Genomic DNA, 25,420 nt, shown 5'->3' on the forward strand with positions numbered 1-25,420 from the left:
CTCAGATTTTTATAAAAATCTTGGTATATAGGAGGGATGAATTCCATTAACTCAAGGAGATCTTTCTTTTTAGCTTCATTAATGGCATTACTATTTGGGTATAAAAAGGGCTGATTCTTAATTTCCTTGGACACAGATTTCCTTTTATTAAGATCTACTGTGTTAAAATAAACCTCTTCATGATTCGAATACTTATTATTCTGAATAGTATTGGAAAAATCTTTTCTAAACCTTAACCATTGGATTTTGAGCCACTTCACCTTTGTTTTTGTTGTTTGTATGCCAGTCTTGAGGTATAAAGATATGTGGATGGAATTTCTTTTCTTTTTCTATGATTCCGAAATCTTGGTCGCATGGTAGGAATGACCACTTACAAGGAATTTATGATCTATTTCTTCCACACTAAATAATGGAGATGCAGTAATATAGTTACATATCCATGACATTTTTATATTACGATTCTGACCACCAGATTGGTCAGAACACATAATAAGTCTTTTCCATGTAATAAAGTTGTTTATGTAATATAAAATACAAGATCCCACCTCTTGCGGCCTTCTGGAAGCAATACTTTCATCCCATACAAACATGAACGAATTATTTGGTTCTCATTTTATATATATTAAAGCAATAAGTCCATTGCTTCCAACTACCTTTTATAGTAACAAATGCCTGTGGCAAGTACAGGTGTAGGAAGAGTCTTCATTAGATCAAAACATATGACTGCTGCGTTTCCACTTTTTTCACGTTTGCCGCTTCAGTGTCTTTTCTTAGGGTGTCTCTATCACATTAAGAAGTTCCTTCTCAACTTCTTAGTGCTGCCTCTATCTCGAAATGAAAAGGAATAGGTCGTTTGATCCACTGTGCAGTAAATAAATATTAACTTGACGGATAATATTCTACAATATAGCCGATTTTGAATTTTTGTGGGTTAGTCCGATATTGCACTCATAGCTTTAATTATTAGTTGCGAAATATCGTCCTATAAGAAAAAGGAAGCAACAAAATTTAAGAAGTTGTTTACTTCATTAGTAATTTGACTTATAAATGCGAGATTGATACATGGACTTTTCTAAGGTACAGCACATTTCTCTATTAGCTCAAGAGGCTTGGAATTATTGAATCCTTAATATATTGCTTTAAAAGCAATTTAACAAATTACCGATGGACTTTTTCAAAAATATTTAAAAATATTCCTTTTTAACCTTGCACAGTTTTATAAGATATTAGATTTATAAGACAGACTCTTAGAATTCATTTTCTACAATTTCAATTACATCGTTACTCGTGGTGAGGTATTTTTTTGTTACAGATGACTTTCATCCTCCTATGTTGCAAATTAAGCTTAATATTTGCTACCACTGTATTATGAATTTTAAGCTGAATGACTCTTCCACAGTGTTTTACTTTAGGAAGGCTGATTTTCATGTAGCTTATATTTTAATTCTTAATGCCGACTGGCCATCTTTGTATTTACCTGTAAGAATGATGCATGTTCAGACAGCTTTATATGACATACTTCTTAGGCAAAAACGACGGTGAAGTATAAATCTGCTATATATCAAAAAACCTTCTATTCCTAGACGTCTCATTAGACTATAAATATGTAGACTTAAAATACAATTAAAAAGCACATGTGACTTAAAATACGATTAAAGGCACATGTAGTAAAAAGCCATTTATTTTCTGGGCTTTTATTGATGGTAAAAGCGTCAATCTAGAATTCCTAAAATAGTAATAGTTATCACAGATCTGCAAGATATAGCAATCGCTTTTGTGTCATGCTTTGGTGGGACATTTATAGCTTCTGTTGGCATCCAGCATCCCTTCACTACCGGTAATTATGAAGGAACTGACATCTGGTGTCGATGTATACCTGGTTTTTCAGTTAGGGAATGTACTTGTATATTAATATAAATGAGGAATAAATGCTACTAGTGTAGGCAGTTATTGCAGAAATCACATTAAGCAGGTTTAATAAGATTACTCATCTTGGCATAATAGCCTTCGACTGTCAATTTACCTTCATATTATCACGTATTAACAATATTGTTGGATCAGCTTTATGGGGATCTTAAACTTGTATAGCCTTTTTAAAATATGCCTTTTTATTAGCTTCATCAGAGAAATGGAACAGTTTTACAATATGTGAGGTATAATATATGTAAATAACACTTCATACGACCAGTAACAATGATATCACAGTCTAATAACAATGGGTTTCGTACTTTAACCTATTGCATGAACTCACGACGACCGAAATCGGAACTACAGATATTTATTGTTGTAGGCGTTGATTCAAGAGGCGAGTTGAAGAGGTGTTCCCTTTTCAATCAACGGTTGTAGGGTAGGGTAATTTTTTTAAAATGGATGGGCATTCGTTGACATTCACTATGTCACTAAGGGTGTAAAGAAAGAGACCCGTCTTGGGGTTATTGGGACCTCCATTTGGTTAACAAGAACATGGAGAGAGAGTGCAATTTTTCTTGGGATATTAGAGATTATGGGTCTGAATTTGGTCACTAAAAATGTGAACAGAGAAACTAATCTTGAATATAAGGGGTAATAGGGAAAAGTCCTGGCAACTTTTCACTTCGATCATGACGTCGAAATTTCTCCGACAATAACTCAACAGTGCTATGTACTGCAACTCTTGGACCTGCAATTGGTCATCAAGAACCTAAAGACAGAGAGAAAGATAGCCAAATAAAAGACTTGGGGATAATGAGGAATAGGTATAGTTCGTGGACAGCTTCTCACGGGACCGCGACGATTGAAGATATTTTGTGTGCCTAACAAGTTGTCAAATAATCTTCGTGGCTGTTAAGTAAGATTCACAATGATAGATAGATACGATATGAAGACTTATCACCTTTGCACGTTTTAATCCGTTTCCGCGCAATTGGTGAATATATTTGCGCTCTTCCCTTCGGATTCTCCTTTTTAACTTTTGGAGATAATTCGGCCTGTCAACAAAAACTTTCCATATGAATCAATCTCACAAGAAGAAATTCATCGGAGTTTAGTAAATTCTTAGATTCTCTCTCTAAAAATTTCAGTTAGTTGAGAATATTAGACCTCTTTATCGAACTATATTAAGGGTATTAAAATTATTTTTTAAATTTTCTTGCACTGGACTATTTTTATATGGATGATATTTGAGCTTTGGAACTATTTGCGGTGAACAACATATTTCTGTATGTAATTGTCTAAATTCCCTCCAATCTGTTGCAGAGGAGTAAATGGGTTTTCTTCTAGAAAAAGCAAAGTCTTAATTTTTCAAGTTGAGTCGGCCGGCAGATTTTCTTTCCTCTACCACAACGGTCCCATCATAATCCACTCTTTACAGCACCACCGGCCATCTTTTCTTGCAGTTTGCAGTAGGTATTGAGGTATGGTAATTTAATCTCCAGAGGATTATAATAAATTTCAGTTTTACAAGACTGGTGTTTATATTGAACATGTAGTTTATATAGAATCTTAATTCTACAGTAAACATTTAATTGCTTCTTTTGCTAAACTTTCAGTATTAAGTCAACCGATGTTTTATCTTTTGCAAGGTATTTTTCATTTATCGCGCATTCTAAATAGCCTACATTTTCCCAAAAGTAAATATTATTAATTATTCTCTTCATCTGGTCACCCTTATTATGACATTCAGATTTAAGTTTCCAAAATAGGTAGCTAATAAATTTAACATTTTTAGAAATAAAATATAATGTGCTTGTTCGAAGGGCTAACTTCTCTCTTAAGACATCTGAAGCACCGTAACGTAAGTGGACTATATAATTTTGCCTTCCTAGCAAAATCCCAAACTATAATAGAATATCCAACCAGCACATTAATTCACACAAATAAAACGCACTTGATTACTTCCATGTATATTCATAATTACTGTAATATCAACATTTTGACCGTCACAATAAGAAAACTTTCTAAGAACGTTTAAACGTTTCTTAACAGTGCATACAAGCTTTATAATGATTAGATCAACTGCAATTAGTACTGCTGCCACATATAAATTAACATTGAATTGATGGATGAAGGAATATAAAACCTGATTGGTGGATTATTGGGGCCCTTTCATTGCGCTGCTGACTTGATAGAGTCAACTGACTAGGTGGAAGTAAAGGCGCTAGTAAAGTAAAGATTGGTCATATCTAATAGATGCCGCTGGCTGATGAATATCAACGGTAGGCAGTCTCCAATGCTACCCATAAACGAAGGTTTATATAGGGTGTCCCCCTTTAACTAATCAAAAATGCTAGAGTATATAGAGAAAGCATAGAGGAGTGGTTTGAGATAAGACGCCAATGGTCGAAAGTGCGTCGTTTCCAAAAAACAAAGTGCTGCAATTTAAAAAAAAAACATTTTTTCCTTTGTAATAAAAATGGTTTTAGCGATTTTAGTAAAATTTTCATTAATTTTTAGGATTTAAATAATAGGTAATGCGATGTCACATTTTGAGGAATTGTAGGTGATTTGACTTCTACAGGAAAGGCCTTGCAGCATATGTATGTTAAATTTTATTTTAAATGAAAGACAACGAATACGCCACTGTTTTTTTTTCCAGATTTTTTTTTTCGAATTATTCTGTTAATTTTCAACGAGAAATAGCCGTATTTTTACGCTCCAACGCACGTACCGCTTTCGCGTAAAAAAATAAAATCCATACAAGGGTCCTTTACTTTTATTCCCCGATATTTTTAGTTTCAGTCAGGTTTTCACTGTAATATCCATGAAATTAAAAAAGAAAAAAAGCAAGTGTATGCTTGTTTTTATTAAGTTCAATGTCGGTGCATACTATGTTATTTTTACGGTATAGCAAGAAACCATTTTTAGGAGATACCAAACCCAAATTCAAATATTAGTGTGTCAAGGCGATAACATAAACAAAACAAAGCTGATTGACAGTAATCAACCAAAAGTCACTTTTATTATTATCACTATTACTTAGTAATAATTAAAATGAAAAATCTTTATCTTAATCTCGCGTTTTTTTAAATCTACGTGTACACAGTCACTTTTGCAAGTTAGTAGTAATTACCTATCGATAACTGTTTAAAAAGAATACTGCAAAAACACAACCGCTCTGGATTGGGTTGCAGATATGCAGCATCCTTTGTACGGATAAGTGAGCTTTAATGCTTTATTGGAATACCGCTTCTACAGGCAGCAATTTTTAAATCGTAAATTGCCGGAACCTAGAATTTTCATAAAACTTGATCAAAGGCTACCGGAGACCGGCTCAATAATAGTAAGTATTGGTAAAGCACTACTATTTCTGTTTCTATTTTGTTCAGTGTTTATGTAAATAGTATTGCGATGGTTTTTTTTATAGCTTGATTGATTAGTTGTAAGGCGGCGCCTGGTTAAGAGATGCTTTAGAGGATTAATTTATTAAGCCAAACTTAAGACAATTGATAGATTGGTAAAGGTGGTTCAGTCCCTTGGCCAGCAAGATCACCTGATTTGACACCTCTTGACTTTATTGTCTAAAGCACCATAGAATATTGTATATACGCATTCTTTTGTTTACCAGAAAGGACCTAGTTGCTAAAATCGTGATGGCTGTGAAATATCTGAGGAACGGTCAAGGCGTCTTTTCTCGTGTGCGGGTATCATGGATCAATAGGTGCAGAAAAAAATATGAAAATGCCTGGAGAATACTTTGAAAATTTGGTATAAACTTTTATTGTTAATTTAAAGTATTTATTTATTTATCATATTGACATTGAAATTTTCCATATGCCAAAAGAAGGACTTTTTAAAGGATCATAACGGATTTTTTTTCCAGGAAAACAATGCGTTGAAGCGCATATGAATGAACATTTAAGGGCTCTTGCTTTTAAATTTATTTAGAAAAAAATAAAAACAAATTAAAAAAGTATAATCACCTGCAGTTCCAAAAGTGGCATCACCAACTGTCATTTAAAACCTAAAAATTTCCTGACATTTTTTTCAACTAGTTAAACGGGGACACCCTTAATAAGGATCTACACCGTATGATATAGGAAAGGGAGAACACTTAATAACTTTTTTACTTTTCAAGATAAACAAATCAAAATCGGTACATCGATAGAGTAGTTATAAGAGCATTTTTTGACATATTCTGTTGTTTTCTGTCACTTATATTCTAAGAACAATGATACCGCATTTGCTACTTCTTGCTTTATACTCATAGAAATATATATTTTATTAATTTAAAATCGGGTGACATGAATGCGTTAAAAGTTTTAATTTTTAATCAAGTAATCACAAAAAAATGGTTTTCATTACATTTTATGACTTAAATCCTTTACACGCCTATTTAAAATGTCCAAACCAGTATTTATCGCATTAAGTTTATTTTTTTAAAAAGGACATTACTGGAAACAACTATTTTTAAAATACGTTTTTTATTCTCATGATTATTTTTTAATTCAGTTGATAAATAAGCCTATAAGAAGAAAAAAATTAAGTAACATAAATGAACGCATTTAAGGACTAAAGTCAATTAAAACAGCACAGATGCCTTTAATTTATTCAATAACAGAAAGGTTTGTAATGCCTAATTTTTTCCAACTGACGTAACACTTCATATTTCGTCAAACGTCATATTAAAATTTAAAAATATAGCAACAAAATTTTCAGTGCAATATATTTTTTTAATACTACATATTTTACTTAACAATTACCTACTACCATTTATAACTAACATAACGTAGATATACACAAACGGTAAAAAAAAGGAAAAAAATCGTCAATACAATTTGTTGAACAATTTTAAACTACATGATAAAGTGAAGAACGCGTCAAAACGCACCCTTCTATTTTTATTAATTAAGTGCGTTATTTATTTATGAGACTTAGTTCTTTTCTTCTTATTGGCTTATTTATTAGCCGATTTAAAAAAAAAATTGAAATGATAAATTATTGAAAAAAAAAAACGTATTTTAAAAATAGTTTTTAAACATTAAAACTTTTAACGCATTCATAACATCCTATTTTAAAATATAAAAAAATCTTATTTCTACGAATATAAAACAAAAAGTAGCAAATGCGGTATCATTGCTCTCAGAATATTATTTTCTATCGAAATATATAATAATTTACCAATATTGTCCCATATAAAATAAGAAAATTAGTGCCACTTCCAGTTAAACAAAAAGTCACGGAAATCAACTATGTCAAAAGATGCTCTTATAACAATTCCATCGACATACCAAATTTAATTTGTTTATCTTCAAGAGTAAAATAGTTTGTTAATTAAATTTTGTTAAAATATTTAATTCAATGAGTTTCATTTATAATTTTACGTATACTGATCTTAGAACATTGAAAGGCTAGAATTAGTAAACAACAACTTTGTTTGAGTCCAACATGTGCACAGGGGCAAGAGGGGCGTTTTGTTTACAAACATATTTGCCTATTCTCTGTTGTCAAGTCGACACAAATTTTCAACGGAGGAAATTTTTAGCTATATTTTAACAACTATTATAACGTTAATTTAACTTATTTGTGTTGTATTTTATAGGAAAATTTAAAATAAAAAGTATAAATACTACAATTAACCTATTTTAAGAATAAATATAATATCCTTAAGCAAAAAAAAAAACAAAATTATTAACATTCTTATCCCTAAAACAGCTTTTAAAAAATTTGAAGCGACAACACCGGAGCTTAAGCGCCTGAGCCATACGCGTAGGGTCATCTGTCAAACGGCTTTTTATTTACTTTCGGGATTCGTGTATTTTCTTTAATTTTCGGTTTCAAAAGGAAAAAGGCCACATTTTAGTGTTTTTTTTAATTGCTAGGACGGGAAAAACTTGTGTCGTTTGTGCCGCATCATGATAAAAAGGTGATTCAAGCCGATCTTTTCACAAGTAAGTACCGATACTTTCATAACATCACATCATGGGGTAACCATCATCATAAACGTAGAATAGGGGATCTTATAGATAAACCTAATAAAAACTTGAATGTGAAAGTGTGCGTAAAATACCAAAATATTTATATTTTTGAATCTAAATCTTTTTTTGAACATATTCATCTATCCATAGGCTATAAAAAATATAAAACTAGAATTTTGTCCCTGGTTTTATTACAGGATTTTATGTTTTTTTTTTGTTGTTTTGGCAGAAAGAAGGCATACCTAATACCCATGTACCTATCTATGTATAGTTATGTTTTTTTAATATAGACATTAGATAGATAGGTAGATAGATGAAATTACTAATTTTTTATTGCCTTTAAAGAATTTTGAAATTTATTTAGATATTGATATATATGATTGTATAAAGTTAATTTTGTCTTTCCCTAAAATTTGGTCTATAATTCTTTTTTGTTTTACCATATTGCAACTTACAATGATATATATAGTAATTGGCACCACATATTAATTCATTACTGTAATATTTTTTGCTTTTTAATTAAATATCAAATACTTATTATAGATTGCCTAATATATGCTCAAAGGGAACAATTAATTTCATTAATGGAAATCAACACAATTAAACAGAACATATTTGTTTGTTCAGATCACATCCTTAGAATTGATTTCTTATATAAGGAAGATAATATTATCAGTAGCCACACTTGACTTTGAAAAAAAATCAGCTCTACCTCAAAGGTAATTTTTTTTTAAATATATTTTTCTAGTATAAAAAAATCGTCACAAAAAGGATTAGTGTTACTCATATAAGCTTTATTTATACCTAATACTTATTAAATTAGGTATGTATGTAAAACTATTTTTTTACTAGAATTTCTGATGCACTGGTTAAAAACACAACAGCCGATAATTCAGTTAATTTACCAAGTGATTTACCCTTTAAAGCTGCAGGGGTAGCTTTCCTGAAGAGTGCAAAAACTTCCTTAGCTAACCAAAATGGTATATAGTACAAACAGTGAAGCTAATATAGACAAGTATGGATAATTAAAATAGATTAATATTCTTACACCAAATTTTGTATAATTACAGATCTGATCATTTATCATCAATAATAACTGCATCTGAGATTAATAGTTCTACAGTACCGTGGGGTCTAGGTCAACAATTACTATTTCTCATCCGAGCCGTTTTTGTTTAACTGCTACACATTCCCTGACTCTGCCAAGGAAAAGGTAAAAATACACTCAAAATAAACAACAATTTTTATGCCATGTATCATCCTATTCTATATATCTTATTTAAAAGTGATATAGTATTTTATTGTGTTATATTTGTTTAATTAAATGCAATTAATCAAATGTATGATATTACAAAGATTCTTTATAATAACATACATTTTATTGATCAATTGGATTATCATAATACATTTTTTTAATTTTTTCTTTTTAATTTTGGTAATACTATATTTTTATGTATATTATTCTAGGGTAAAATCAAAATGATTTCCTGAGGACCTAAGCACTGATGATTCCACCGTTTCAAAAGCTAAATCACTTGTTACCAAATTATCGAAAAAAAATAAAGAACAAAAAATTAAAATTCGAAGATTGCAATAAACAAATTTGCCCCAAAGAAATTGAATTAGATGTCTCAAGTCATTATTAAAATACTTAAGAAATAATAACATGATTTTCGAAAAAGCCCAACATACTACATATTTTATTTGACTTGTAAAAGTACTTGTTTGTATATTACTACTAATAAACTATCTAATCTAATCATAGTACATAGTCTTTATTCTTAGGTAAGCTTTGTTTTTTAGTATAAATTAATATGATATAATATTTGGTATTAGGTATTATATAGGTCACTGTTTAATGTCTCAAAACCATTGTACAGGCTAAATACTCATAATAAAAATCTTATAACCTATAAAAAACCTGCAACTCCTTCACAATTTGAACATCCTTGTAGTTTTAACTCTTTCCACTGAATCAATACTGTCCCTTTGAAAAACTCACCATAGAAGTATATATTATGTGATATAAAGTAAGTGATGTAAAACTGAGTTTTGTCCAATATAATAATAACAATAAAATTTTGCAAAATGTTAATAATTTGTGTCTTAAAACATGATTTATTAAGAAATCTATAATATTATATTAATAAAATATTTAATTTCCATAAAAATGCTTTGACAAAAAAGTGCCTTTTATTAGGACCTTCCTCTAACGAAGTCCGTTAAAAAAACACATAAATAGCTCATAAATGGTAATATTACTTATACTCAAACTCTATAATAATTATTAAAAATTTATCAGGTAAATATTTGTTGACGACGTCACTGGTAGAGAGTGGTATCAGTGGCATCAACAATGCGATCGAGCGGCGTTGCGATGCCATTACCGTTTTCTCGTATTTTCATACTTTATTTTCATTTATTTAAAGTTAATATTGACTTCGATATAGAGTATTTTAGCAAATTTATTTTAAAAAAATGCTTGATATTTTATTAAAGGGGAGAAGTAGTATTGTTTTGAGCCTTCGGAAACAACTGAAAATTTTTAGGATATTATAAAGTGATTTTTGCCATTTCTCTATAAGCATTTGGCATCATTGCATCAGAGATGTTGCAAGCAAACAAACCTGTCCATAGTTCCACGGCATGCTACTTCTAGCGTTTCAATGTTCTAAGATACTGATTTTTTATTGACATGTATAATATTTTGTATGTTTTCAGAAAAATAGGAATTAAAAAGTAAGTATAGAAACGTGAAATCCGTTTTTTTTTCTATTTTAGTAGAATAAGTTTAGGAGGCTTTTAAATTCATAAAAACAGCAATTTTCAAAACCGCGTATCTTAAAAACAGTTAAATAAAAGTATGGCATGTGATACATCAGAACGTTTATAATTTTATGAAAAATCCAAAAATGTAATCATATACAGGGTGTTTAATCTTATATAAGAGAGTTGGTATTGACCACGGCTACATGAGACACCCTATATATAAAATTTTTATTGAAAAAAATGTGCAACCAAAAATATTAATTGACGTGTGTAAGCGTTTTTTCGAACACGTCCTCAATTATTTTTTTTTGAATTGGTTCCAAATTTTTAGCGTTCACTGTATAAAAAACATACTGTCTGGAAATATCATCCGGTAATTTGTCTTTAAACCTCCTAAATTAATTGAGTAAAATATACTAACTCTTATCATTACTCTCGTAAAGAGGCTATTACCTTGATATAGTTTATATAGCGTTTTCCAAAGCGCTTGACAAAGTCGTTCACAGTATGCTGCTTCATAAGCTCAAAAAAAAATCGATGACTACTTAGTCTTAATTTGAAAGCCTTTGGGCTGTAAAAATCGTCAAAAATGGCAATTTTCTGTCTGGTGATTCCTAGAGCTCTATCAGATTTATCAATGCTTTTCTTAATGATATATGTGAATGCTTGACTAGCAGTCACTTCTAACTATTTACTGATGATTTGTTATTAAATGGTGCAATTAAATGCAAATAAGGATTGTAAATACTTTTATTACAGAAAGTAATTGTATAACCCTCAAAAGTACTTTTCTGGGCTCTCTTTTAGGAAATCCATATTCAAGCCCTTAATTTGGTAAAGCACAACTGTTGACAAATATTTAATGTGATAATTTGAGAAGTAATTTTATTAACAAAATATATCAAGGCTTTACTAACACGTACTTGCTATTTACAGATGATATGATTAAATGGAGGTCTGTAATAATGTGCCATAAAAATGTTTGATGAATCTAAATATGACTTATACAGAGTTTTAATTAAACATGTAGACAAACTTTAACCATCGAATCTTTGGTCAATTTGAAAACCAAATATTCCTATAAAATGGCTTTATTTTTAAGTCTGAGAACTATCACTAAAGAAATGCAAGTAAGGTTCTAAGTACCTCCAGAATAATAAAACGTATTTATTGAACAGTTGGTATAACCTATTATGTTTTGCAAGTTGCTGACCCTCAATATGAAAGTAGATGTAAATAGTAATATCCCGCTTTTTTAGAAAGAAACGACAAAAATAGAAAATAAATTGCATGTTTTTTTTAATAACAAATGTTCAAAGTAATTAAAGTAATTAAAAGTGACAAGTTCTTATTGGAAAATCTAAAGAAAAAAGTGCTTATACACTTTGTATGTGATAAGGATAAAGTTGCTGATCTTTCAAAATTTATCATACCGTTTTTAAGTATTTGACAGCTGTGAAAGCAGTTCAGAAAATAAATTAATTCAATTCTATTCACGTACGTCATAAGTATCTAGATAAGTAAAATGCTCAATTATTAAAAGTTTTATAATTAAAGTAAACCGATGTCGATTTATTTTTTCCAAAAATTATGAATAACGTGATGCGTATCTGTGCTCGGGGAGGATAGAAGCAACTGTAAGTTATAGAGTATACGTAATTACAATAAAGTACGTTTCATTCTTTTACAATTTTTTAACATTTAGTTATGATTTGCTCTAGCTTGAAAACAAAGCCGTATCGGATCCGTTTTCAGATGAACATTTCGTATTTAAATTAAAAAAAAATTGTCATTAAAAAAGTGATGTCATCATTAATTACAAATTTATTTCTTCCTTTTTTTCTTATCACATATCTCAACTTATAACTAAAATTATTAATCTCTCACAATATTTTTTAATCAAACAAACCTAATCATATAGCCGAAGACACACTTTAATATCAAAAACATCAAAGCAAATATTTATTAATATCCTTATACATAACATCACAAAAAGAAAATTGTTCTATATAAATATCCCTTAAAAAGCAGGATCATATCAGATGCTTTTTCATATCTCACAGAGCATAAAAAATATTCATTCCTTTGATTCAAATTGTTTTTTCTTTCACATAGAAAGGTTTTTACGGAAACCAAATAGCTGCGTAATATGCAGTGATGTAAAAAATGGGCTTATTCGCCATCTGAAAAAATCCTTTATTGTAAAGAGTTTAGTTCAGTTATATATGAAAAAAAATTACCTCGAAAAGGAAAATAATCAGTTAAGCGTGCTATTTTGACACAGCCGAGAAATTTAAAGAACCCGTTATATAATAAGGGTTGACGTTTAATATTGTCGTCACTCTCGCGTATTTCCAAACGGGACTTTTCCATTTTAATAACATTAAGATATTAGCAGAACTAGAGGCGACGACGGCTGACAGCTATTGCCAAATAAGATGTTTTTGCTCAACAATCGTTATTGTATTTTGAATATTTAATCAGAAGTCTCGTTTAGAATTTAATAATAAACAGATTAAACACTCTTCGTTATTTCAGCTTAAGAATAAGGGCTTTTTGTAAGACCCTTTTTTTACATTTTAATATTCTAGCATATATTATATTCTTATATTCATTCGTGTTGTACAAACAGCAAAAAAGGAACCCTTGTCTCTCTGAAAGGGACTGTGGATATTTTAATATTAAGGCCTGTATATTAAAAGAAAAAGGATGCTGCTTTGAATTTTAATGTTTTCGTGGGGTTTTGTGAGGCAAGTTTTAGAGATACACCTATCTTTTTATATATTTTGCAAAAGATATTCCAGTAAACTTTGTTTATTCTTTAAAATAAACATGTTTGCTTCTTTTGAAAACTCTTTACTTGTAGCTTCATATTATAAATTTCTTAATATTTATGCAGCAAAAACTTTTTATTCACTTACTAAGTAAAAATATCTGAAGCTAAAATTTTTTTATAAATTTAATTAAAGAGTTTGTTCAATTAAATTTTTCTTTCTTACACAAAAAAGTCAGTTACGCAAATATTGTATTTAGGTTAATTGAAGAATTTTTAAAATTGTTTAATCTATAACTAACTTTGGAATTAATGGCAGTTTATCTGGACCATCCTTTATGTGTAGATTGCTCAAAAATATCAACGTTTAAAGTAATTTAAAGGTTTTCTTAAGGATATTTCATGAACATTTAAGTAGAATGTTGTAGGGTGTTCATTTTAGAATCACACGTTTTTCGTGTGAAATAAAATGTGCTTTAAAATGGAAAATTACTAACAAGAATTTGAACGAAAGTAAGGGTCAATATATTATATTTCTAGTAGCTTCTGCAAGGTGTATAGTGATAATCTTATTAGTCTATTATGGTTAACGTAAATAATAACGTTATCATAATAACACAGCATGTAACAACCAGTTTTATTAATTTGAAAAATTTAATTCCAGGGATTTTACACACGACTAACAAAAAAAAATTCTATCTTCTTCTATTACGAAGAAACTAAAAAAATGTAATAAGTTAATTATTTCAAATATTTGAACGTAGAAAATAAGTAATTTATATAACAATAAGCGCATTTAAACCTGCGCTTTTTTACGAGAACTACACCGGGTATAATAAATAGTAATTTTTCACCACTTAAGCTGTATTATACTAGTATTTGTTGTTGTTTTTTGTTGTTTTTTTAATTGAGTTTTCCAGTGCTAATAAATTCTATTTTTTAAAAAAAGTACAAGCATAATATGTCTAGTAATCTCAGGATGTACTTGAGGCTATGCCAGATTTGTGCATTTCATTATAATGGTAAAATTTATTAGTTATGGAACGTGTGTACCTTCAAGATGGAGCGTGCGATGTTATGAATTAGCTTAAGAAATCTTTGTCTATTTTTTGAAAAACGAAGATATCAGGGCAAAACCAACGTAAGTGACATCGTAGAAATAATTGCAAAAAATAAGTGGCGTTCAAGAACCTTAATTTAAATTCCAAAATAATCCTAAAATATTTCAGTTATCCGTTAGATCAGAAGGCTAAATATTCAGATATTAAAATAACATAGTCTTTGTGTCCCTTTAATCTTTAAATATTTATTATTATTCCATATTTAAGCTGTTTTTTTTGGCATTTATGATTCTCTTTTTTAATTCCAATAATAAAACTTATTCCTTTAATTAGTTTCCAATTTCCTTTGTTTGAAATTCATATTATATAGCATACAACAAAACATATAATTTGGCTCGCACGTTTTGCGCACTGATATGAAATTACGTGGTTCCCACCAAACGGTTATCTCTGCCATTAGTATTATGATTTATTGGCCCGATGTCTGTCCTATTTTATAAATGAAATTTTTAATTACAAATGGAATTTATATTTGTATAATGGCCGACCAGAAATTGAGTATGTTTGCTAGTTAAAAAAATATTATTATTATTTATATGTATATATATCAGCTTCAGTCAGATTTTGCAAATAAATCTTTTAAGAAGATTCCAGAAAATTTATTTTAATAACCTTTTTCTTCTAAAACTTAATCAAGTAAACTCAATTCTCTTAGAAAATAATTTTCCAAGTAAAAATTATTAAATATAACAAGAGTTTGCAAAAAGCAAATGATTCTAAGAAAGAAATATAGATATTTGTTAAACTTAGGCCCTTATAATTTTAAAGTACTTAAGCTTTCTTTGAATGCAAACTATTTTATAAAATACCAGATAATCTTACGCTAACTTTTTAAGTTAAACCTGCAATATGTAATACCCTAAATAGTTTTAGTCACAGAAATTTTAACAATATTAAATTTATATACAAACTAAATAAATTTGTGAATTATGCAACTTATATTTAAAAAATTGTAGGCATATTTCCTTTCGAATATTATTTTTGGTGTAACAACCTAAAATTATATGTCGTTAAAGACTTAAGACGGCTTTCCATCCTTACTATAAAAAATTATTATTTTTATTATGAATTAATGTATCTATAGTTTCAAAAATATATTTTAGTATATTTTAATTATTACTTGTTTTCCTATTTTATTTCATACAAACATGATGTAAATAAAATGTGCTAACTTGTATTAGTAGTTATTGGGGCTATACAACCAACATATTTTGATAGCCTTGGCATTTTCGGTTTTACGGAAAGTATAACATGATTTTTTCGTAACGTGTATATTGTACACGCGGCCTGTTAAGCTAATTTGAGTTACTAACATAACTGGCAATGATGGTAAAACTGCAAAACGGGCTAGGAAAAGTGTCAATATTGGATTAGTACAAAAAGGATAATAAGCACAAACTGTAATTTTTGAGTTTGGAGGGTAAAAATATGTTTGCATTGCTCTTTCTCTAAAACTGAAGTAATTTATAGAAGTTTTTGTAGTGGTACGTAGTTTCTATTTTTTGTGTTGAAGGTATTTTAAATAAATACTCTCATTATATAAAATTACTTTCTTTAGATAAAACGTATGTTCATTTCTCAGTGTGCAAAATATATTTCTTAATTAATATTACACAGGGTAAATATGATTTCTACTTTACCGGACCATAGATTTTCCCTTCCTATAAGAATAAATAGTCCTCCGAGACTCAGGAACGGCACACAGCTTTAAACTGAATCTCGGGGTGTGTCACACATATGGGACGTGCGGCCTGCTAAAAAAATCTTTATGTGACATATTATGAACGAGCATATATTTGCTTAACTGAAACAAGTAAATTATTGTAAAAATATATTACAATTAACGACGGTCTGTGCTTAATCATGCCTGCAGCAATAATAACTAACAAGTGACGTCACGCCTCATACCGATTAGCGGGCGGCGTTTTGACGCGAGCATCAAAATTGAAACTTCCTTTTTCGATAATTTATTTCCTTAACTATAATTATTTATAATAATTTGGTAATCAGGTTTTCCTTAATTTTTCTTAAGTCTATTTTTAAAAGTGCTGACCTTAACATATAGGCCAGTAAAATTAAGGTGTTTACATGGGGTAACCCGGAAAAAATTTGGGACAAGCTGAAACTTTCAGGATACCTTCTTTAGATGGTCGACAGTGTTTCCTTAAAAATCGCACTAAATCGCATGGGTCGTACTCGCCCAATCGGACTTAACGGACTTTAAACTAAAAAATCGTAGTTTTTTTAATTCTTTGAAAATATCACAAAAATTATAAACTATTTAAAAATTTTATAAGAGAGGAAATTTTTGCCAAGAAGAATAGCTACAAAACCGCTTTTTGTTTTTCAAAATCGCCTTAAAAACAAAGAACTTATGAGCCTTTAAATATTAGCCCATTACGGCTCGAACTGCAATTATATCTAAAAATTGAACCATTTTGTAAAAAAAACACATGATACCTAATTATTACTTTACTTTAGTTGGAACCAAACATCCAAGATTGCCATATAATACCAATGCCGAATGTCACACCCAGTGGCAACATTGGCAATACTGCACACTCCACGTAATTCAGCGCCCGCGAGCTCGTGGTCTAGTCATAATGCGTCTGACTAATTTCCTATTTTGACAGCAAAGCCAATCCAATTATTAAATTTCTAGAGGGGCAAAAGATCTTTGTTATTGACGGTGGATTTTTACTAAGAAAAGTTATCTGAGATTCGAATGTATTGAACAAGGACATTTTGGACCAATATGTCAAATACGTTAAGTACCATTATACATGTGAGGGTAAAAATAGATGTATAATATTATTTGATGGATATTCTAGTGATCCTCTAAACACTAAATATATGCAGATAATACACTAATACACTAATACAAAAACACTAAATATATAATCATATGCAGATAATATGATTACCGTGACCGCAGCAACACAGGCCGAGCAGAGTCAATCTAATGTTTTTGTTGTTGGACAAGACACAGATTCATTTGTCTTGCTCATTGAACATTGCAAAACACAAATCTGTATTTTTTTAGACCAGGTGTTGCAGGCAAAATTGACAAATAACAAATATACATACCTTAAAATGGAATATAGATCCTGCAATAGTTAAAAACATATTATTTGTTCATGCAATGTCGGGTTGCGATACCACATCGGCATTCTTTAAAAAGGGCAAAAAAAGTGCTTTAATTGTTTTGTCTAAAAACTTTCCGAAGATTTACTTCAATTTAAAGGGGTATTCAGTGATATTGCCACTTTATTAAAATTAGGAGAAAATTTTATTTTCAAATCGTACGGCAGTAGGAGAAGCCAAAATTTAAACTCATTTAGGTATGTAAAATACTACAGGTAATTGCACGCCAAAAACTGTGTAGTAACTTTGAGCTAGCTTCTTTACCTCCAACAACTGAAGCTGCTCAATTACATCTTAAAAGGGTTTACCTTCAGGTGAAGTCATGATTGGGAAATAATTTAGATCCAAGAGAGTGGGGTTGGGTGGAAAAGGACGGTTACTTAGACCCACAAAGAAACAGTAAGGACATCGCTCCCGATTTTATTATAAAATTATTATTTTGTGGATGCAAGTCAGTATGCTCCAAAACGTGTATCTACAAAAAGGTAGGAGTTAAATGTTCATTAAGCTATACAATTTGCATTGGACAGTATTGTGACAATGCAACAAATGTGTCTTTTGTTGAAAATGATGAATGTAATTATAATATCTAATATCTATTATTTAATAATATATTAAATAATTATAATTTCTTTTTCTGTTATTAAAATTTGTTTTAATAAAGTAAGTATACTTTTTGTTTATGACTGTATGACACGATTACTGTGTTTGGTATCAAATTTAATAATAAATACAACTGGCCTAACTCTTTAAAAAGTGTCATTTAGGTACCATGCCATACAGACTTTAGTTTTATAGTCTGTTCTGTTTTTTTTTTTAAATATTATTTGAGACTATTATTAAACGAGTAAGTAGCAGCACATTTTAGCATAGTATTATTTACCTATTTTTGCGTTTAACGCTTTACCTAAATTATGAAATCATACCTAGTGATTTGTATACAATTTTCCACACTGGTTTTTTATGGTAACTACCATATTTTTGTTATAAAAAACATCCAATTAATTTGCATCAGCATTAATAAAGTCGAATTTACCAAAAGCAGTTTAATAGAATCCAAGCCCAATTTTTATAAGCCCATAACTTTTGTAGTTGTTGTTTTTAAGGCCGATTTTAAAAAACAAAAAACCTTTTTGTAGGTATTTTTATTGGCAATAATTTTGTTTTCTTGTAGATTTTTAAAAAAGATAATAGTTTTTCAGATATTTTTGAAAAATAATAAAAAAGCACGTTTTTTTTTTAGTTTAAAGTCCTATTGGGAGATTACGGCCCATGCGATTTAGTGCGATTTCTTAGGAAACATTGACGACAATCTACAGAAGGTATCTTTACAATTTCAGCTTGTCCCAAATTTGTTCCGGGTTGGACCCATAGTTTTACTGGCCTAATAAAAATCTGGTATTATCCTTGTGAGAATAAACTTTTTAAGCATTAAACAATAGCTATTTCTATTTAATACCTCTTATTTTTATATTTTGATTCGTTGTTTTGTTTTCTCTATAAAAATATATTGTTATTATATATATTTTTTTATGCTTTTTGTTAAAAAAAAAATCTTGTCAAGTAAAACAAGTGAAATCAACTAATGACCTTTTTTAAAGACAGCAAAATTTTATTATAATTAAGTTGTTTTCACTTCTTTTTAGACTAAAGCAAAAAACCATTTAATATAATTTACTTTTAAACCAAAAATCTGGCAGTATTAAAATCTAAAACCTGGTTATATTTGACTCCATATCTATCACATTTAACAAGAAACATAAAAAATGTTTAAGTCACAAAAAAAAATATATATTTTTTTCCTTGTTCTATATCTTATTTTGATTCCTATTATTGGTTTTTGATTTATCCATTGTAAATGTTTTACATCTTTAGTGACTCGATGAATCGTCTTCTATTAAGTTCATCTCACTCATTTCCTAAAACAGACTCACTATAAAATATTAATTGACTATACTAAATTTAATCATTTTACAGGAATAAGAACATTCATTTGTATCGGGTCCGATTGTGAACTTATTTTCTAAAAAACAAACTGACTAATTTGTCATATAAAAAAAGAAACATTTAATAACTTCGACATGTAAATTGCATTTATTTGTTATTAATTAAATTTACCTTTAGATTTTACAAAAATAAATTGTACTAAAAAATGCATATTAAGATATTTATATACACAGGTTCTCGGTAAATTATGCCAAACGATAACTTTATTATTTCGGAATCCTTAGGAACTTATTTATAATGCGTAGATGAATCTTTTGTTTGACTGCCTATCGATTGCAATGTTTAAATAACAAATAATTTAAATGCTTGTTTATTTAAAACTAGTGCATTGTAAAAAACACCATAATTACCGAGCACTCCGCTTAATAATTAATGCAGGAAAAATAACTAACAAGTGACGTCGCGCCTCGTATCACTTAGCGAGCGGTGTTTGTAACGTGCATTTTACGAATTTAAACTTAATTTTTTTTTTTGATAATTTATTTCCCTAGCTATATTTTTTTACAATAATTTAGGTACTTTGGTAATACAATAGAAAGACAATATTTATTTATAATAGAAAAACAAGAAAAGAAGACTCATAGAAAAACAATATTTATTTATAATATATTTAATCATTTTACAAGAACAAGAACATATATTTGTAAAATAAAAATGAAATAGCACAACCCTCTTTAAGTCTTAAATTAAGAAAATTTCTTATATAATATTTATTATTGCATAAAGTAACGGTTCTAAGAAAACAACTTATAAAGTTATTAACATTTCCCTGAGTCGGTTATCTCGCAATTGACGAAATTCTCCACTTCAATTATTTAGCAAGTCTGGTTTAATCTACTGTTAATTTCCATTTTCAGTTAATTCTCTGTGCGTAGTTTAAGTATAATTTTCGGTGTTTGAAACTAAATCTCTATTTCAGCCATAAAATTACAGTAAAATCCAAATATCAGTATTCGCTTCACTAACCAAAATCCTGATTAAAAGATTATTATACATAATTTATTAAATAGAGATCCCTGATTGGTATCTAGTTTCCCGATCAAAACAAATTGAACATTTAAATTTAGAACATTTTTGATGAATTCAGCTTTAAAATTATATAATAAATTTCAATAAAAAATATAGCTTAACTTGACTTAAATATATGCTTAATTTAACTAATATACATGAGCGTCTTAAATAAAAATAAATATTAAGAGTTTCGAGTAAGTTATGCTTTAAAAATGTTTTTTTACCTGAAATTTATTCCAGCTTTTAATAATATCTGATATATAACATAATATTTTCATATATTCAATGGAGCTACACAAATAGCAGCAAAAAAGAAACCCCTATCCGTCTGAGAAGAGTCGTAAGGTATTTTAATAATAAATCTTATAAAAAATTACTTTCTTGCAAAAAGTCAGGTTTTATGGAAAAGTTTCCTTTTTCATAGATAATAAAAGCTTCAAATAAGTGTTTTCGTCTTGAAATATAAGAAATAAATTCAATATTTTATATAATATAATAAATAGTACTTTATAACATGCTACGTAAGAAGTTATCAATATTTTAAAGAAATCTTAAGATTCAAATACACCAAAATATATTTTTTGTAATAAACCTGTAACTATCATACATAATTTAAAGTCCAAAAATAATAAATTCAGAAATAAATCAAATTCCTTTGCTGTTAACGAATGTACACAGAAGCTCCTTTTTTCAACCATTTACCCAGTTAATATTAGAACGATGGAAACCCCTTAATAATAATTTACGAGAGTACAATGATATACAAAGAAAATACAATAATAATATAATCATAAAGAAGGAAAAAATTCTCTTAAATAAACACAAACACAGATGAAAAATTTAACAAGCTTGATATTCATTTTAAATCGTTACATAAGAATACATACTTTAGAAAAGTCTTTAATAAAAAATTAAAACATTATCAGTTCTTCAAAATCAGACATATGAGAGTTTGTGCAATATTAAAGATATTACACTCCATCTCACTGTTACAAATATTGTTAAGTGGTGACAATTTAAGTATGTTGGCTCTTGGAATTCTAACATAAATAAAGTGTGAGGTCTATTACTGAGATGAAGTTAAACAAGCTATAATTTTAATAACAACTCTAAACAGTCAGTTTATTTGAAGAGCATCATAAAAGTGAAATATCCTATAAGTACTTGTAAACTGCAATAATAAACCACTGATGTATATCGTCGGGTTACAAGTAAATTACATTAAGTCAAAAAATGTACTTTCGAGTAATTTCGTTGCAAAGTTTTTAGTTTTAATTTTTTTTTAATATTTACATCTTCTCTCTTATATAAAATTTGGTTTTTTAAAAATTTTAATTTTTTTTGCATTTATATGGAGTAATAAGACTTAATAAACAGATTAATTAAACTTTTTAAAATACATTTATTTGAGGTTATTAATAAACAATACATTAACTTAGTGTATTTTACTTGTTTTTTTTTTAATATTAGACTTATTGTACTTCTTTTAACTTTTATTTTAGCAAAATGAATACATAAAATTAACACTTTACACTAAGTTTTCTTTGTACTCAGTAATCAAACTATTGCAGTATATTCTTATTTGGACCATACATAACAAAAATAAACTACTGCATCTAAATTTCTGAAATCTTTTGAATTTTTTACAATAAACCCATTTGATTTAGATGCTTTGGAGCCTATATTTTCATATGTAATTTATAGAAAATATGTGGGTCAAATACTATAACCAAATTCTTTAAAAAATCATGCATCAAAGTACTATTACTTAAGGTGTAATTAAATATTTGACGTGTAAGTTGAAATATGATTATATTACACCTATTACTCTTTAATTTTAGACCATCACTAGAACACCATTAGACAACTGAATTAAGATTAGACTGCAAATTGCTACAATCATCATTTTTTCTTTAAACCAAGTTCGCTCTTTTAAAGTAATAAGCTCCTTAAAGTTTCAGTATTATTTCATGCCTTAATTTCTTTGATTGGCAATATTTTACATCAATTTCAAGTGCTGAATGAGGATCATCTTTAGACAATAGTGAGTCTAATGATCCTTTAATAGTGCAGTCTTTATTGTTATTTAAAACCAAATAGAGAATATTGTCAATATGATTTTTCATACGGTTCCTTTAAGCTAAGTTTAAAGAATCCATGAAGATCTGTAGAGTCGTAGAAATATTCTTTTGAAAATTTAAATTTAGGCTTCAAATACAAATAATATTATCGAAAATTCTATCAATAAATTTAAAACATTTAATCTAATTTTCCATCATTTCAGATTTTACAGCTGATGGAACATTGAAAAGAAAGGTTAGAATAGTATATAGCTCCAACAGAATCTTAACATGAATTATATCAATTTCTTGTCTAAGATCTAATAACTAACTTAAATTGATTTCAACTGCACTAATTCTTTGCTAATTAGGGTGTCTCCACCTCATGAGTATCCAGTTCTTAAAAAATTTTCTATCCTCACAAAAACCATCATAATGATCTGCAATTATTTCATGGTTATTTAATGTTATTTTATTGATTTTTTCTCAGGAATTAATACTATTATTGGAGTAGCTTAGGGCTCTGTGTTGGACTTTGTTCTGATCATAATTTACATTACTTACCAACTAGTATTTTTGGGATAATGTTATATGCACATTAAACAACTTTTGTCTGCAGAAACAATGACCCTAAAGACATGAACATAATATATCAGACATATATTTGTCATTAGCATTTATTAGCGGACTGTATATTAAATATTTTTAATAAAGAAAACGCTAATGCATGATTTTCGTTTAAAATTAAAATCATTTGTGTTGATATCCATAACGCCTAAAACTGTTTTTAATAAAAATGAATTCTTACTTTTATTCCCTTTACTATATTCTACTAAAAATTAAAATTATGTATCGGTATTTGGCTCTGGAGACATATAAACTGCGTAATAATCTTTAGAAAACTTAAAAATGTTTACGCGTTTCTACAGAAGATATATAAAAATATTAATCAAATATAACAAGTGTATTTAATAATGAATGCTTAGAAAATATTAATAACTTAAAAATAAATTCTTAATTAATAAGAATCCTTGTCATTTTAGATAAACACCATTAGAGAAAACTAATTAAGTCATCAAAATATCCCGGATCGGCATCCGTCTCGTCATTGATGAAATCCCCAAGTTTAGATATCTAGTAAATCTGGTTTAATTTAGGGGTATTCAGTGTTCGAAACTTAATTTGAATATCTGCCATGAAATTATACGGTAAGTAAAACTTATTGTTTCACTCGGATAGTTGATGTAAATGTCAATGGATGAATTATTAAACATAAGGTGAAACTAAGAAATCCAGATTAATTTTGTTGTTTTTGTCAGCACATTACGCATTTTTGAAGTTCTACTAGGTGAAAAACTTCTTCACATATTTTTTAATAGGAACAATATTTTAGACATACACAGATGCATAAAAAGTAATGGTGTGTGTACCCATGAATGCAAAAGAAATAGCGTTGTGTGCTTTTCTAGATAATGAGGGAGCATTTGATAAAATTAAATTATCCAGAGAGCAACAAATCTTGAAGGAGTGGAAATCACTACACAATATATTAAATTCATGTTAAATGGTCGCAAACTTAGTCCAGCCATTGGTGAGACAATCGCATTAGTAAGTGTTTTCAAAGGATATGGTCAAGGTGGAGTCCTATCACTTTTGCTATTGTTCCTAGTTATTGATGTAAGAATAACTGAAGCAGGGTTTTGTGTTTAAAGCTATATAGACGACCTAGATATAGTAACAAAAGGTAAGTATAATAATGATCTTTCAGAAGAAATGCAAATAACACACAGAATTTTTGTTTTTGATTAGAAACTCATATATAGAAAGAACTACGAAGTAATCGACTTAGGGGGTATCGACGTTTCTTTGATATAACATGGAGCCTTAAATTTGAAATGATTTTGTGGACCGACCAAACTGTTGTGAAGCTTAATATAACTTACGCTGATTTAATATAGTGGACAATAATAAAGGAAATAAGTTATGAAAAAAAAAATTTCTATGGCTTTTACGTACACGACTAGTCAATTTTTTTATTTGATACTTAATACTGGTGAAATTACTGTATACTGTTTTTTTTTTATAAAAGGTAAAAACACAAAATCTCCATTTAATAAAATGACAATGGGTACATGTTTCGCTCGACTAGAGCAGCATCAAACCTATAATTAGGCCTGGACTTACAAAAAATGCCGCCCTGGGCACTGTGAAAAATGCCGCCCTTTTTTCGAGGTGATTTTACCTTGCGGCGTTAGGGTAGGTAAAATCGTATGTTGAGATTTGTTATTTGTTGCAGGTAAACTGATTTATTTTGTACATTTACGTTTATATCACAGATGTACATATTACTGTGTTTTGTGCAAAACAGGAATAGCAAAATAAACAGTAAAAAGTGACAAGATTATATTTGTGGCCTGTGAACTGTGTCTTATCAATAACGATCTAGAAGTAGCAAATTCTATCAAAGTTTCTACAGATAAAAATACTTGAATGTAAATAAACTTATATTTTATCGTTTGATCTATCTCTTGCTTCATACGATCTGTATTAAGCTGAATGAATAATTTTTTTATTCCATCTTTTTTTTACCCTTTTAAGAGTCAAACGTTCCTTTTTTAACCTTGTTAGTTAAGTTAACTTTGA

The 25,420-nt window shown here is 28.9% G+C and overlaps 1 protein-coding gene and 1 long non-coding RNA gene across 2 annotated transcripts in view; one reads left to right on the plus strand and one right to left on the minus strand.

Moving 5' to 3' along the window:
- LOC126746648 (metabotropic glutamate receptor 2-like) overlaps positions 1–25,420 on the minus strand; it is a 593,383-nt gene that overhangs the window by 309,855 nt on the left and 258,108 nt on the right. The gene's annotated exons all lie outside the window — the stretch shown is intronic.
- On the plus strand, positions 4,943–24,463 carry LOC126746656 (uncharacterized). The gene is made up of 4 exons (XR_007663942.1): positions 4,943–5,257; positions 5,342–5,682; positions 23,821–23,985; positions 24,247–24,463. It is a non-coding gene; the product is annotated as an uncharacterized LOC126746656 (long non-coding RNA).

The sequence above is a fragment of the Anthonomus grandis genome, chromosome 17 (assembly GCF_022605725.1).
Source record: "Anthonomus grandis grandis chromosome 17, icAntGran1.3, whole genome shotgun sequence".
NCBI classification, from domain to species: Eukaryota; Metazoa; Arthropoda; class Insecta; order Coleoptera; family Curculionidae; genus Anthonomus; species Anthonomus grandis.